Raw genomic sequence first — 16,284 nt, forward strand, 5'->3', positions numbered from 1 at the left:
TCGAAAAAGGAAATCAAATGCCTCTTAAAAAAATAAATAAACACACGCGCAGGGTGCTCCAATGACGGAGCACAGCCGTCTTTGTCTCCCCGCAGCACGGACAAGATTTGCGCACGCGAGCAAATAACATTTCCCCATAGGGAGATCAAACCACGATGAAATACTGTGAACACGGCTACGGCATCCATTGAGTCACTTACCGTCAAATCACAATACTACAAAGCAGCAAAAGTTAGTCATTTTAACTTCCAAACCAAACGAAGCAATGAGAGACAAAGGATAAACGCCCAGAGCGAGGGAAGGGATTATAAGACTGGCTTAACATGTAGGCTTTCGCGACCAATATTATTCATAATCAAAAACGTGGATTAGGATTGTGTAACCTCGGTACGAACGCGAATCGTCGGTCTGGTTTAGTTGATGACTCGTGTGTGGCGCCGTTCGCGAGAAAACCCCACCCCTCCTTCCAGAATTATTACGGACAGCTGTCTTTAAATCTCCAATAAACACACACGCGACACATACGGATGGACACGCACACGACACACACAGACGCAGATGTGTCCACCCCCACAACAAAAAATCTTATTTGTATTTTTGTATTTTAAGATTGCTTAATACGGCTAATTAACATTTTACATTCGCATTTTATAAGGTCTACTTATTCATAATTTTAAAGATTTTAGCCCTTTGGTATTACTTATACTTTGTAACGTTAGTATAGTTAGAGTGTATACCTTTTATATAAGTTAAGATTCCTACTTGTTCAATGTATGCACCGTCCCGCCATAGTGAATTCCTTGTTTGTGCAAACTTACATGGCGATTAAAACCGTTTCTGATTCTGATTCTGACAACAAGCAATCAACCTGTAGGAAGGGCGGAGATCGCCAAACGACCAAGCGAGCAAAGCAGAGAGCACAAAGCAGTGGAGAAAGCCTGATCGAACGGCCGTGAGGAAGAGGACAGCGCCAGCGCATGCGCCGTGTGTCTAATACGCACACACAGATCAACCAGCACCAACGAGAACCGACTCGTCATCCAACAGTGGAGAGAGCGGCACCGCGCCGTCAGTCACACAGTACGGGTGCTGCGACAAGCGCCGCCAAGAGCTGCAGCACGGACCCAGCGGGCAAGCCTCTCCGCGAGCCGTAGCGAGCCGAAACGCATCATCTCCCTGCGGAGGAAGTCGCGGCTGCAACCCGCACGGGTGAGAGGAATCTCCGAACCAGGGTCGTATCACCTCTCCCACTCACAACCTCCAGGAGAGAGAGAATATCTTGTCAAATCTGTTTCTTGTCATAGAGTCTCGCCGAAGAATTAATTAAGACAGAGCCAGATACGCGCTCATACAAACACACGCCCTCAACCACCATTGTCTCAAACATTTCATTAACAGATATAATCTTGCCAACGAATCGATTGACGTATGCTCCACCTTCGGGGTACAATAAGTGCTTTTATTGCCGTCAGATGAATAACGTCGCATGCTTGTTTTCAAACTTGGCCGGTCGCCGGTGATGCTCGATACATGGGGAACTAATTAGATGTCTGGTGGAAAAGTAGAAATTACGATTGTTAGAAGAATGTTAGCCTTCAGTTTCGTTAATTGCATAATCTCGCCAAGGAATGTATTGACGTATGCTTTTTTCCTTTGCATGTTAAGAGTATCACATGTTTGTTTAGAATAAAATTGTTAACACAGAAGTATCTCGAGTGTTTCTTTCCAAGTCCATGCAAAACTGTCTTATTCATAAGAACTGTATCCTGCGATGAGATATGAAATTGGAGACCTAACATAACATAAACACACTAAGATAATCAGTAAATGTTTAATCAAAGATAATCGTTTTATCCCGATTGATACAACTCTGGATAACGAAGCTAAGCCTAATCATCATAACTGCACACATTAACATAATCGCAAGCATCCGCATAAATTACTACGATTATCTCCGTGATTATCATAATTTATGCATATAATTACACACATTATCATAATTTATGCGCTTTGCACATTTTTTGAAATTTCATTAATTTTTTATTATTTTTTATCAAAATTTCATAATTACAATATATACAACAAAGTCCTTAATGCGGGGTTAAGTCTGGACGAGTTCGGGACTCCACATAAAAGGCCGCTCAGTCGGGCAAGGAGGAGGTGGAAAGCAACACCTCCACAGCCCTCCACCACGCCAGCAGCACCAGCAGCACCAGCGAGAGGGGACCAGCAAGAGAGGTCTATCTCCAAGCTCGGTGCAGGATGGGACAGGGTGCAGAGGTAGCAGCACTGCGTCTGCAACAGCAAAGTGGGTGTTTGGAGGACCAGGAGAGAGCAGCAAGTGGGGAGATAACAAATCTTGGCTCTCAACCTTTTTCAATTCGGCGTCGGACTGAGGCTGTGTGGCAGCCTATGCAGTGGTTCCAGAATGTGTGTGTAGGCTGGGTGCATGTTATATAGCTGTGAGTAGCATGTGGTGTAATAACAGCCGCTTCTATTGATGTACTTTAAGTACGGTTGTGCTGAAAGCCGTGGATGTTGTAGCAATAAGGCGTGCTTCTGTGTGTCATTGTTGTGGCGAAATCGCCACTGATGTTGAAGACCGCTATGTCGGATGTCACTACATATCTATTAGAAGTGGAGTAAGAAAATTAAATATGCTTTTAACAAACTGATCTACAATCATGTAACATTGTACGTGTATACTTTCAGGCAGCCTTCATGATAATGGCTTCTTGACGGTCATGCTAATCTAGACATGTGTAGGGCTGTTATGGAGGGGCTGTTTGTACATAAGATCAAACGGCGAACAAACACAGTGGGCGGAGCTCCGGGAGTAAGCGGGGGGGGGGGGGGGTGCCTGCAACGACGTCCGCATCGGGCAGCCTGGGGGTAGGGCTGCCCGGGGTTGTGATCCTGGAGGGGGTATAAAAAGGGATGACAGAGAGAGCTCGGGAGAGTATTAGAACAAAGGAGGGAAGATTGAAGACCCGGGTAGCTAGAGCCCTGGACTCCCCTGAGACGGCCGCCCTTGTCAGGGCCGCGCAGGACCGAGCCAGCGACGTGGTCCCGTGAACCAGAGTCAGCACTCTGGGATTCCGGGTACCGTAGCCCGACTCACCAGTGTCGGGCCAGACAGCCTCCCCTAGCCCGTTAGTGGAGGACTCGGGGTAGGTCAGGGATAGCTAGTGGTGTATCCCCAGTTATACGGGTGAGGGGGCCGATACCCCCTCTAGTGCTGTCCTGTCGTGACGACTTGTAAAATAAATACACGTGTGCCTCAACCTCGGTGTCAAGCGTCCTCACCGGTACTTCACATGTGTCTTCCCTCTTTAGGTGTTTCCAAAGCAATTATAGATGCTGCTGGATCAACAGTGCGTGCAGTGTTTTTGAAAGAATGTAGGTAACAGTGAAAGTGTCAACATTATTTTCTCACTTTCTTGACATTTTATTTCACGTAAGAATTCGTTGATATATTATCTTCGTTTTTCATTTTCAGATAGTAATTATAATAACAGCATAATCGTGACTCCACCTGGAAGGTTGAATAGCAAATATATCGTTCGCTTGATTAGTCTTGAGAGAGATATTACAAAACTATACAATTCATTTGAGACATGTGAAGCGGATCAAATGAAATCTATTCCTCTGCCTGCCATTGGAACAGGTAAATACTATATTGTCAAAATGCATGTTCATGATATTATATTGTGCATTCCTGTGACGCTGCTTACAGATCAGCTATTAATGAAACGCTAAATAGAAATAAAGAAAATACTAAACAAATTAATTTGATTGGGTTTTTATCTTCAGATATCTTCAACTATCTGGCAAACTTGTTATGATATAACTCATCTTTATCTTGAACTCAACTCTGCCTTCTCCATTCAGCAATTTACACATTCCCCAAATTGAATTCCCATTGAAGTTAAAACTAAATTAAGGTATCCCTCGATATTTGAAGGGGATGCATTAAATGAAATTTCATGAACTGGAACGGCTTTCCCATTAATTTAATACCAAACATTAGGGATGTGTTTCAGACAGTTATTCCGACTACTCCTAACCTAATATATACATCTCTATCACTTTTCACAATACAAAATAAGAAATATGAATTTTAAACCAATAAAATTTATTTTAAACAGGGAAATCAACAAAAGATATCTTCTTCTTGGTTCTTTTGGTAAAGTCACGTAGAAGGGAAATAATAAAAATAAAACATGATAAAATAAAACATTCTCACGACGTTTCGGCCACAACACAAGCAGCCGTCCTCAGGCGAAGAAACAGAGCTGTCGGAAAGACAGCGTCCCAATGAACACCGCCAAGCTTGGCAGTGTATATTTAAGCTGGGTCGGGGGGAGGAGAGCGCCTTGACAAAGGAGTTTACATATCAACACCGGAATTAAGCATATTGATGGAAAATGCAGATATGGGATTAGTCACTCCTTGTGGAATGTGTAGGTGGTGGGGGGGTCTCAAAGTCATTATGCTAGTGCATTATGTAGGATTAGCAGTGATAACGGGAGGAATAGGATTAGCAGTAATAAAGGGAGGGAAATTTTAATCGTAAGGAGCTGCAGCAGCCAAACTACCACGTATCAAGTTCGTTCATTGTGTGTAACAAAAAAGGAGGAGTTTCTAAAGAAAATGCCCTACTACCATATAATACACCTATGTGAAAAATCTAAATATAAACTACATCAATATAATCAATGCGCTCTATATACTCTCCAATAAGCGGAGCTATTAACCTTAAGTAACTGGGTATACGCTACACTATATAATTACTACCATATAGTGAACCGATAAAAAAACTAAAATATAAAATACATCAATGTAATCAATATACTCTCCAATAAGCTGATCTACTAACATTAAGTCATACATTACACTTCTATGTCGCAAAAAAATAATAATATGCCTCCAGATCAACTTTTTTCTTACATAACACGAATATACCCAATACTATACACTGCCATAGACAAACCCAACATTGAATTATACACTGCTTTACTCAGTGCCCTCAGTATTTTATTATTTCCCTTCTATGTGACTTTACCGAAAGAACCAAGAAGATGGATCCCTGCAGTCACGAAAGCTTTAAATCGAAAATATATCTTGCATGTTAGATTAATTGGTAAATGCAATGTGAAGGCGTTGCTGCTGCACTGCAGGGACACCGTGACGACACCGTGAATGTAGTGGCTGATGGCCGACTACGCTGACTCCCACCCAGCAGGGACACTGTGACGCTGCAGTGGCTGATGAATGACTATGCAGACTCCCGGACGGTGTTTCTCGTTTGATGATCTCATGGCATGTGGCCGTAGTGTAATTTTATTTCTCTCATCGAAAAGTGTCTGTAACTTGTCAATTGCGATAACGCAAAATTTCGTAAAACAGAACATTTCTAAATCGAAGGATACGACCTGTATGCATGTGTAGTATGGTAAATGGAGCAAAGATATAGTGTTGGCTATAATTAATCAAGCAGGGGGCATTTTCTGATTATGATTACGGTTCACTCGTACAATTGATTTCCATGCATAATTTAATCAACAGGCGCGCATGGGCTTTCACCTCGAAATGCTGCTGCTATCATCCTGGATGCGGTGGCTGAGTTCTCTGTGCAGAGGAAGCCCTACTCTGCAAGTGAAGGTTGTGGTCTTCATGGCCGAGATGCTGAAGGATTTTCACGAAGAGTTGTTCAGCAGAAGTAATAAATCAGCACCGGTGGAGAGAGGCTTAATATATTCCGTGACAAGTAAGACGATGTAGAATGACTGCACACAACAAGTAAACCCATCAAACTGAATTTTGTTTAGCACTTTATTGAAATAAAGCTTCGCAGTGAGAATTTTTAAGTATCTGGTCGACTGTTATGCGACAAACATCACTTGCCGTGGCAAGAGTGGGCAGGGAAAGTGCTGCGCTGAATGTCTAGAACAAAGGCCCTTGATGGTGTCTCAGAAGGAGCTCACTGATATATCTTTATACAGTCCGTTTTCTCCAGCACGAAGGGTTGCATTGCTCTGCAAGAGATTCCAATTCATGATTTTCCTCATAACGTGATGCTGATAGCGCAATCTGGGAAAAATAATGGAAAATATACAATTGTGGGGGCTAACGCCACCCTCCTCTTCTCCCCCCTCCTCCTCCGCCCCTTTTCACCTGGCTGCAGCCGATCAGGTGATCGGCCTCCCCGCACCAGCGTCCTCTCTGTGGGACATGGCTAGTGGCTGGCTTCCCCACCGCCTGGAGTTATCCCACACACATTCCCCACGTACACCACCACTCGTCCGCAGGTGGCTGCGTGCACGTGCGTGCCCGAAGAGCTGCACCTCCGCTCGCCACGGCTCGCGCTAAAAATAGCCGTATGAATATGCATGCGTCCTTCCCCACCTCCCGTTGGGTCGGCTTTATTCTGCTGTGCAAACAGATGCTAATGCTCGCGGGAAGGGGACGACTGGAACAGGGCTGTATGAACATGCACCCCTACCCTACCCCCACTGATGTAAACGAAAAAGAGGAAGGGTCCTGCGGCGGGACCCTGGGTGCACGTCTCGCCGTTAAGGCTATTTCTACTGTGTAAACGCGCCGCGTAAAGCGTGCTGTGCAAACATGCACGGGAGCACGTATAAACAATGACGGCGAACGGGTTTTAACTCACCCAACCTTCGCCCTATCAATAGCGCGGCTGCTGCACGGAAGCGGGCGCAGTTAATGAATTACTACCCGCGCTGCCTCACACACACGCTCGAATTACACACTATGCCGACACTTTCCCCACACACACAGAAATCACACCACGCGGATCCTCTGTGCTTTATTAATGGCGCGCCTGAAGCGAGCAGCGCCTAGCATTATTCTTTGGTTTTTTCCTGCAGTCACGAAAGCTCCAAAATTAAGCGCCTAGCATATCCTTATTCAATCCCTGGGTGTACCCTTACTCTACTTCTCACCTCGCAGATTTCCCTCCCACCGCCTCTCGTGCGTTGCTCGCTGGGTGTTTGCCCCCGAGGCCCTATCTCCCTGTGCTGTAAGTGTTTTCATTGCGGTTTACCCGGCGAGCTTCGTCATCACGGGGACCGCAATACAATTCGGCCTGGGGGGGGGTTGGCCAATCTCCTGGCACTAGGAGACCATGGGACATCCCCGCTAGGGGCCCCTCGGGTAAAAACCCATGGTACCAGGTGACCTCCCCCACGAGACCCTACGTGGGTGCGTGTTTGTGTTTAGTGGGGGTGTGTGTACGTTCATGTGGAGGGGTGTGAGGGGATCGCAGCACCGGCGGAGTTGCTCCGTTGCTGTGGCACCACACAATGCTAGTTTTTCAGTAAAGCCTGCTTTGCTGTGTGTACTTTTGCATGTATGTGTCTATGTTGAACTTTTTTCACGTTGTACATAGCCAACCTTGCTTATTGGAGGTGTGGGGGAAGGGCAACAAACTTAACACAAAAACAAGTTCTAAAGATATGAGTTTTAAATCTAGATTTAAAAGTGCATGACTCTGGTGGTTTTCTCATATCGAAAGGTAGAGCGTTCCAGACAGCCTCAGAAGTGCATCTGAAAGCGCATGATGTGGTGACCATGTTTGTTTGATGGTTAATCCAAAAGCCGCTGCTGTGAGGATGACCGGAGTTTGTGTGTTGGTTTATAATGCACATTTTGTGTTCTGCTGTGCAATATCCACGCATTTTGACCCACAGGGGGTCTCCAGTATATCACATCATTTATACCTGGTCAAACGCATGCTCAAACACAGCCCTCGTTTGAGGTTGTTGAGATTGAGCCAGTCCAGTTGCAGGTGTTTTCAAACAAGTGTAATGCGAGCAAGGACAGGGTGGGCGCTGCCTCCGCACCACTCACGTGGGCCGGAGTATTAGGGGAGGTGGAGCCTGGTCGTCGGGGTGAGTGGGGGCGGAGACAGGGTCACGTGAGGAGGAGGAGTCAGGGTCACGTGAGGAGGAGGATATAGGGTGAGAACCGGAAGGGGATCGGGAGTCGAGAGAGAGCTAAGATAGGAGAAGCCACGCGGGATGCTGGCGGAGGAGTGGCACCATTGCCACGAGGTCGGAGTCACGGCACCGTCGGCCAGCTGGTGTACGTGGAGCAGCGAAGTGGCTGCAGAGTGTGCGGGAGCACTCGGAGCAGCAGAGTGGCTGCAGAGTGTGCGGGAGCACACGGAGCAGCAGAGTGGCTGCAGAGTGTGCGGGAGCACACGGAGCAGCAGAGTGTGCGGGAGCACACGGAGCAGCAGAGTGGCTGCAGAGTGTGCGGGAGCACACGGAGCAGCAGAGTGTGCGGAGCACACGGAGCAGCAGAGTGGCTGCAGAGTGTGCGGGAGCACACGGAGCAGCAGAGTGGCTGCAGAGTGTGCGGGAGCACACGGAGCAGCAGAGTGTGCGGGAGCACACGGAGCAGCAGAGTGGCTGCAGAGTGTGTGGGAGCACACGGAGCAGCAGAGTGTGCGGAGCACACGAAGCAGCAGAGTGGCTGCAGAGTGTGCGGAGTCACACAGAGCAGCAGGGTGGTTGCAGAGTGTGCGGGGCACACGGGCCGCAGTGTGGCTGCAGAGAGAGAGAGAGAGCGGAGGACCCGAACGACGTGCGGAGGCACGCGACGGAGGAGGTGCGGGTCCGACCGGAGACATCGCGGGGTGCAAGCAAGAACCCAATAAAGGACAGACGGAGACCAACATCGCCTGAGAGTCCTTTATTACACAAGGAAGAAAACATTGAGAGGGTATTTGAAATGATTGAAACGAAACTGAGCACCGATGAGATTGAAAGGGAAATTAAAGATCCCCTTATTCAGTTCTCCCTGGAAGAATTTGATAAAATGAACGCTTTGCAAAACAAACATCAAGTTATCGTCAAAATATATGCAAGTGGTGGGTTAAAAAAGCAAGGCAATATCGCAGACATAAGTCACAAGATAATGAATGATGTGAGGTTAAGGAAGGTGACAGCTGAGGAGGAATAATCATTGACAAGGACTGTTAAATGAATATATCTGGATAGCGATGAAGAGTACGTAAAATTCACCAAGTCTGAAAATATTGCCATTGAAAAGGCTTACTTACAGAAACAGCAAATTATCTCTATAGATGACAGGAAGGCATACGTCGAATTCAATAAAAATTAATTATCAGTTGAAAACAGACCAACACTGAAAATTAAACGGAAAACAGCCTTGGGTAAGTCAATAAATGCATTATTTGTCACAATTATTAATGGTGTAGAATCATCACCACGATCGTCATCGTCGACATTATCATTATATCAAGCATATTGTACGTGTGTATGTTGTATTTTATTTCCCACCGTATGTAGCCAACCGTGCAAATCGGAGATGTGGGGGATAAACAAAACACAATTAGAAGTTCTAAAGAAATTTGTTTTCAATTTGCCCGCTTCATTTTTTTCTGCCCATTGAGTAACCTCTTCAGGTTGGGACTGTACCAACATTTAGTTGACCCAATTGTTTGGGCTGCGTCACAGTGTGTTGTTTTTTAATCCTTTGGAATCTAAAAATCGTATCAAATTAAAATGCGATGTGTGCCTACACAATGTATACTGTCAGCAACATACTGTGATTGTATTGGAAAATACTGTGTTCGAAAACAGATCATCACTTGTAAAAATAACCATCACATGACTTACTCATTGAATATTGTACTGTAAATAATGATAATCTACATATGGAATACAAATTGTATTACTTATCTGAAGTCCAAATCATATTGACGCATGGACACAATCGTTTGTTGTGTTTACATCTCTTTTAGATGTAATACCCGCAGACTGGGCAGACGAGGCTGAGTTCAAGGGCCACCGTGTGATCACTGTGGAGTTGAAAAGAAGATCGAGAACCTTTCAGAAAATCAAACGCGAATTTGAACAATCCCTGGGGAAACTTTACCAACAGTCTGGGTATTCAATTGAAGAGGTAAAACGAACAAGAAAAAACTTCATTTACGCGCATTTAGGATTTAAAATGTGCGTGTAAATGGTGACGAGCCTATAGCCCGTCCAAAGATGGGTGTATTGCAGTAAATCTGAAACTTGCAAGCGAAAAGCAGACCGCGACGTCATTTTCATTGCATCCATTCGTGTGCAATTTGTAAGGCCACGGTGACACAGACTTATTTCATTTACACGTTATAATCCCTTATTCATCATGATGTCCTTTTTACTTGTATGTCTCAAAAGCGTTACGGAGATGGCGTGATGTGAGGGTTCTGCCTTTGTAGTGAGGGTTATAAGTTGACACTGAGGAGGGGGGAGGAGGTGCCCCCCTACCCCCATGTGGAGTGACGTCACCCACTCATGATTATTAATGGGGGGGGGGGCTCCATGTGGAGTGACGTCACCCGACATGATTATTAATGACAGGACTGTGACGTCACAAAATGGCATCACCACAGTCGGCAAGTCACGAGCCGAGGCAGGCCAGGCAGAAGCCAAAGCAGACTGTTCACAAGTGACGAAATACAATGGAGTAGAACACAGCACCGTGGCACCAGAAAGCTAGGCTACAGACAAGGCAAGCTGGACGTAAGCTGCAGCAGCCTGAACGCATTCACAAAGGTGAACCAAGCACACGCCAAAGTGGGCAGGTCACAAGCCGAGGCAGGCCAGGTACAAGCCACAGCAGGCTGGTCACGAGTAAAGACAGCAGATGCAGTACAACAGAGGACCACCGCAGGCAGAGGTGATCGAGGGCCCGTGCCCCAACAGGCCCAAGGAGCCAACAGCAAGGCTGCAGCAGAGGCACCCAGAGGTCAGAGGCAGGACCAAACGACAGGAGCAGGAGGCAGACTGGTAGGCCCGACCCTGCATTGGTCGCGCTTCAGTTCTCATGGCAAGATAGAGGCAGTTGTTGTAGGAGAAAGGTTGTGCATTGCGGGCAGCAGCTTTTGTTGTACTTGCCCGTTTCCAGGTTTGTGCACGAACAGTATGTGTATGTAAATGTGTGTACTTGAATATAAATGTGTATATATAAGTGCATGTGTTTTAATGTATTTGCTAACGTTTGTATTTTAATGCAAATGTATGTATACAAGTGTGGTTTAATGAACAAATATGTTTCGTGTTCAATGAATATGTAAGTATGTGTGTATTAATATGTATAAGTATGTTTTAATGTAGCGATGTGTTAATTAGTATATATGATTGTAACGTATATGTTATATGTAAATATATGTTAGTATATGTTTCAAGTAGAGTTGCGAATGTAAGTGTGGGTATGTTTAATAAAGTGTACAAATGATGTGGTAAATGCAAGCGATATGTTGTGATATAGGTGGTAACATATATACAGTATTTGAATGTACAGTCTAAGTGTATGATGAAAAATATGTATGTGTTTGATGTAATGTAAAAGTGAGCAAATTACTGTAAACCTAAACAAATAGTGTGTGTTGTAATGTAAGTACACGATTTTATAATGTTGAGATGTACTGTACTGTGAGTGTAAGCATGTACATATCTGTGAGCTGCATGAGGCAGCAACAAGGGAAGGGCTATCTCCGCCCCCCTCCAATCATGTCCCCCTTAGGGCCTTTCCTCCCACGCGTCATGGGGTCAGTGGCTCGTCCCTCTCATGCAGCGGTCCCCAACATTTTTAGCACCAGGGACCAGTTTCGTGGAAGACAATTTTTTCACGGACTGGGGGAGGGGGGTTCATTACTGGGTCTTTCCCCCTTTTCAAAGAAGCTCTCCAGCGACATTTGTTATTTACTCATTTTGGCTAGGGTTAGCTGTGACGGAGACAAGTGTGCAGTGCGGGAAAGAGGCGGGGACGGAAGTGGTAAATCAAATAATTGGCGGGCCACGCACGGACTCACCGCTCACCTCCAGCTGTGCGGCCCGGTTCCTAACCGGTCCGCGGCCCGGGAGTTGGGGACCCCTGCTCTAATGGGAGAGCTGTGAGGCTCTGCTGTCAGCTACGTGCAGCCGTGCTCATGACATCTGCCCTGAGTATCCTATAGTGGTATAAATAAGCTAAAAGTCAAAATAAAACATGAAAACAATTAATAGATTACAGATAAACACGAGATAAACAGAGAAGCAGAGCAGGAGTAGCAACAATTCTGCCAGCATTTCCCACTCTCAAAGTCACGACTCAAGTCAAAGTCTAAGTTGCCTATTCCTTTACTAAACACAAATAAAATAAAAACAATAAACGTACAGATAACATAATTTCAAAAAAATTATGTTACTTAAAAAAATGTTTAGCAGGTAAGGTCCACCTATGTAGCTGTTTTATCATAAGCGACCTGGCTATCACAAATGATAGTGCAATGAAGTGGCTTACCACGTGGAAATTTATAGCAGCAGTCAAATAATCTAAACGTATAGCAGCGAAATACCTCTAATACTGCAGTAGGTAAGCAGGGAGAACGAGACTTGCTGGAGGCAACACGTTCATTACAACTAAGGAGACATAACACAAAGGGGTAATGGCCCCCGACAACCGATACCCTAAGGAGGTAGCCCATCCGGACTAATGTGCCTTCACTCTGGTTATAGCTCTACCCTAGACTGATAAGCTCTGAACCCGACCCTAGCCAAGGGTTCGGGTTCTACCCTTTGGGCTCTTCGCTTCAGGTCTTCCGAGCGGTTCTTCAGGTCTCCAGGTCTTCAAGTGGACGATGACTGCCGGACCCGTTCAGGGGTCCGGCTTTTATACCCGTTCCAGAGTCTCTCCACCCCTCGCCACACCTTCCTTCTCAAACTCTGTTGATACATGTCCGCTACTGCAGGTAAGACTATAACCATACCGCCTAATAATGGCACTACAATACTGAGGGTTCAAGAATATGGTGATGATGAAGATGAGGTAATGGGGGAGAGTAGATTTGCCCACCCGCTAGCTCCACCTGCTGGTGGCAAAAGAGCGGTGGCGGGAGCTGGGAGATGAGACGATGCACGGAGATAACAGATTTACAGGTTGCGCTAGACTGCGGATAAAAAATAATTCCGACAGCCTAAAATCGGTACTAGCTAAAGGGTTGAATTTCACAGTCACCCCTAAACACATCCCAGCCCTCAAAGGTTTGGGACACATCCCGGCAGACGTTGCAAGATTTGAAATCGCTGCTATCAAAAACGCTAAGAAACCCATTAGCAACATCAGCAAGGACGAGCATTTTGAACTCTCTCAATTAAAAAAACAGATATGACATTGTCATCCTCTCAGCCGACAAGAGCAATGCCACTGTCATAATTGATAAAACCACTTACAACAACAAAATTCAGGACCTTCTTAATGATGGCAGTTATACCAAAATCAAGAGAGATCCCACCAACCGCCCAGCCACAAAAACCAACAATATCATCACTAATTCGACTTCTCTAATCGATCCGACCAAGCAGCACTCTCTAAAACCCTCGGCTGCTAGACCACCCAGATTTTATGGCCTTCCAAAAATCCACAAAGAAGGTACCCTGCTCCGTCCTATCGTCTCCACCATTAACTCACCCACCTACAAACTGGCCCGATTTCTGTCTGAGACCCTGCTTCCTTTCACGGGCAAGACCACCTCAGTTGTACATAACGCAGCTCACTTGGTTTCTCTAATCAAGGACATCTCATTGTCTTCAGGTGATTTGCTTGTCAGTTTCGATGTAGTCTCCCTGTTCACCAAGGTCCCTGTACCTGACACCATTGCAATAATTGAAGACTTGGTCCAACAAGGACTGAATCCAGATGTACCAACTTTGGTAAGGCACTGCCTTACCAACACTTACTTCACCTGGAATGGTACATTCCACAAACAAAATGAGGGTACCCCAATTGGTTCTCTCTTATCGCCAGTGGTAGCGAATGTTTTCATGGAGAAATTTGAGACGGATGCCATCCAGACATCCACTCTACGTCCTTCCTTGTGGAAGTGATATGTAGATGACACGTTCGTCATCTGGCCACATAGCCTGCCAGCACTGTACCGATTTCTCAACCACATCAATTCCATACACTCATCTATCAAATTCACAATGGAAGTGGAAAAGGATGGCAAGCTACCATTCCTGGATGTTTTGATCGAGAAGAGACCTGATTGCTCGTTGGGACATTTGGTCTACAGGAAAGCCACCCACATGGATGCCTATCTAAAGCCTGACTCCCACCACCATCCAGCCCAAAAGAATTCCCTCATCAAAACACGACACCATAGGCCCATTGCATCTTCGACCAGCACCACCTAGCCAGTGAGCTGGAGCACATACACGAAGCCCTCAGGATGAACGGATATTCTGACCGTACAATCCGCAAAGCTGTCTCCCCAGCCATGCGGAGACAACCATCTGAGGATCCAACCAAAACCATCACTTTGCCATACATAGCAGGGGTTACCAAAAATATTTCCAAAATCTTAAACACAAGATCCAGGTTGGTTTCAACACAGTACACAGAATCCGTGATTTGATCCCATCTGTAAAGGATGTGATTCCTGACATGCAACACCCTGGTGTCTATAAACTGAGTTGTGGCTGCGGCAGCAGTTACATTGGGAAAACGAAACGACATGTCTCGGACCGCGTTCGCGAACACAAGGTAGATCTGAAACACTGTAGGACCAATACCTCTGCCATTGCTGATCATTGTTTTAATGCTGTGGGCTCACACGAAATTAATTTTTCCAAGACGAAGGTACTCTGCAAACCCACCGGCGATCAGAGATTTGTTCATCAAGCCATCCAGATATATAAACACAGACACAACTTCATCCGAGAAGATGGGTACAAACTAAGCAATCATTGGAAGGACGTTATTAAACAAATAAAGTCTTAACTGACTGATGTTTTCTATCCTGCCTGCCTATGTCAGCTGTTATTTCCGACTGTGTGTGTCTCTCTCTCATCATGTGTACCTCTTGCTCTTAGGGGTTTGTCATTGGCACAACTCTGGTGGCTGGGCCTTCTCACATTGATATGCTAATCTCTCTCCCCCAGTGTCTCACGCCGCTCCACAGCCCCACTTTCTGCCCTGCCCCCTCTCTCCCACCCCCACCGCCGATACCTAAATAACCGCGTGTCACGGCAGCTCTCTATCCTACTTCAGCAGTTTTCTTGCTGTAGTTGTCTCACCTGATGACGATTGCTTGTGTTGCAATCGAAACGTCGTGATCTATTATTTTTTCTATCTACGTGACTTTACCGAATGAACCAAAGAGTATGGATTCCTGCAGTCAAATCAAGAATATTATCCATAAATATAAAAGTTTTTGGGTTAGATCTAGGAAATATAAATGTGTCGTTAAACCAGCCAACACCCGAGACGGCCAATTAGTAAGCTTTGTCACGTACACAAAACATGTCAATAAGTGACTACTTCAGCCCACCGGTGTGTTGGACAGTAAATCCACAATTACATTTTGCTCTTATTTTGCCACAATTGGTTAAATCGCCTGATGATGCTGGATGTAATTACCAGCGAAACGTCGTACTCAAATTATAAATGTTGTGGATTTACTCTCCAACACACCCGTGGGCTGAAGTAGTCACTTATTGGCATGTTTTGTTTACGTGACAAACCTTACAAATTGGCTTTTTCGGGTGGTGGTGGGTTAACGACACATACATTCACGCAATCTAACCCAAAAAACCTTTATTGAGGCATGCTTTGACAATGTATGCGTTGCCTTTGAAACTGATTGGCCTACACCAGAGCTACAGCCTCCTTCATGGCCTAACTGGTGTTAGACCAGAGAACAACGCCACAAATCGAACAGCACTACGACAATGAAAATATATAAAGCATCCATAGCCCGGGTTTGAGCACTTACATCTAAAAGGGTCCCCACTCGTAACTACGTTTGCTCTTATTTTACAGATTATCCACATTCAAAACCCTACACTTTGGAAAGTGTACACAACAAAAAAGACGGAGATGGAAAATTCCAACAAGGGACCCCTTAAGGAATCACCGGTGGAAAGGTCTGTGTATCACGGGACAACTCTCGAGACCTGCGAGAGCATCAACACGAATGGGTTCAACAGAAGCTATTGTGGTAGAAACGGTACGACGTCCCATTCTGTCACTCAAGCACAGACGCATCGCCACAATTCAGAGGTGATGGTATGTGGCTCGATGACAGTTGTTTCATTTTGTATTTGCAGCTGTGGTCTATGGGAAAGGAGTCTACTTTGCTGTGAGCGCGGCCTATTCTGCTCAACAAATGTACTCTCCACCCGATGCCAATGGCATCAAATGCATCTATCGCGCACGCATCCTGTCCGGGAATTACACGTTGGGGAAGACTGGCATGCT

The 16,284-nt window shown here is 45.6% G+C and overlaps 1 long non-coding RNA gene across 1 annotated transcript; it reads left to right on the forward strand.

Annotated features, from left to right (window-relative positions):
• The first annotated feature begins 9,157 nt into the window (after positions 1–9,157).
• On the forward strand, positions 9,158–16,025 carry LOC133339420 (uncharacterized). Its single transcript, XR_009754730.1, has 3 exons — positions 9,158–9,205; positions 9,797–9,957; positions 15,847–16,025. It is a non-coding gene; the product is annotated as an uncharacterized LOC133339420 (long non-coding RNA).
• The last annotated feature ends 259 nt before the right edge of the window (positions 16,026–16,284 follow it).

Source organism: Lethenteron reissneri, unplaced genomic scaffold (assembly GCF_015708825.2).
Source record: "Lethenteron reissneri isolate LAM-NWPU_2019-01 unplaced genomic scaffold, ASM1570882v1 scaffold_1864, whole genome shotgun sequence".
Lineage (NCBI taxonomy): Eukaryota > Metazoa > Chordata > Hyperoartia > Petromyzontiformes > Petromyzontidae > Lethenteron > Lethenteron reissneri.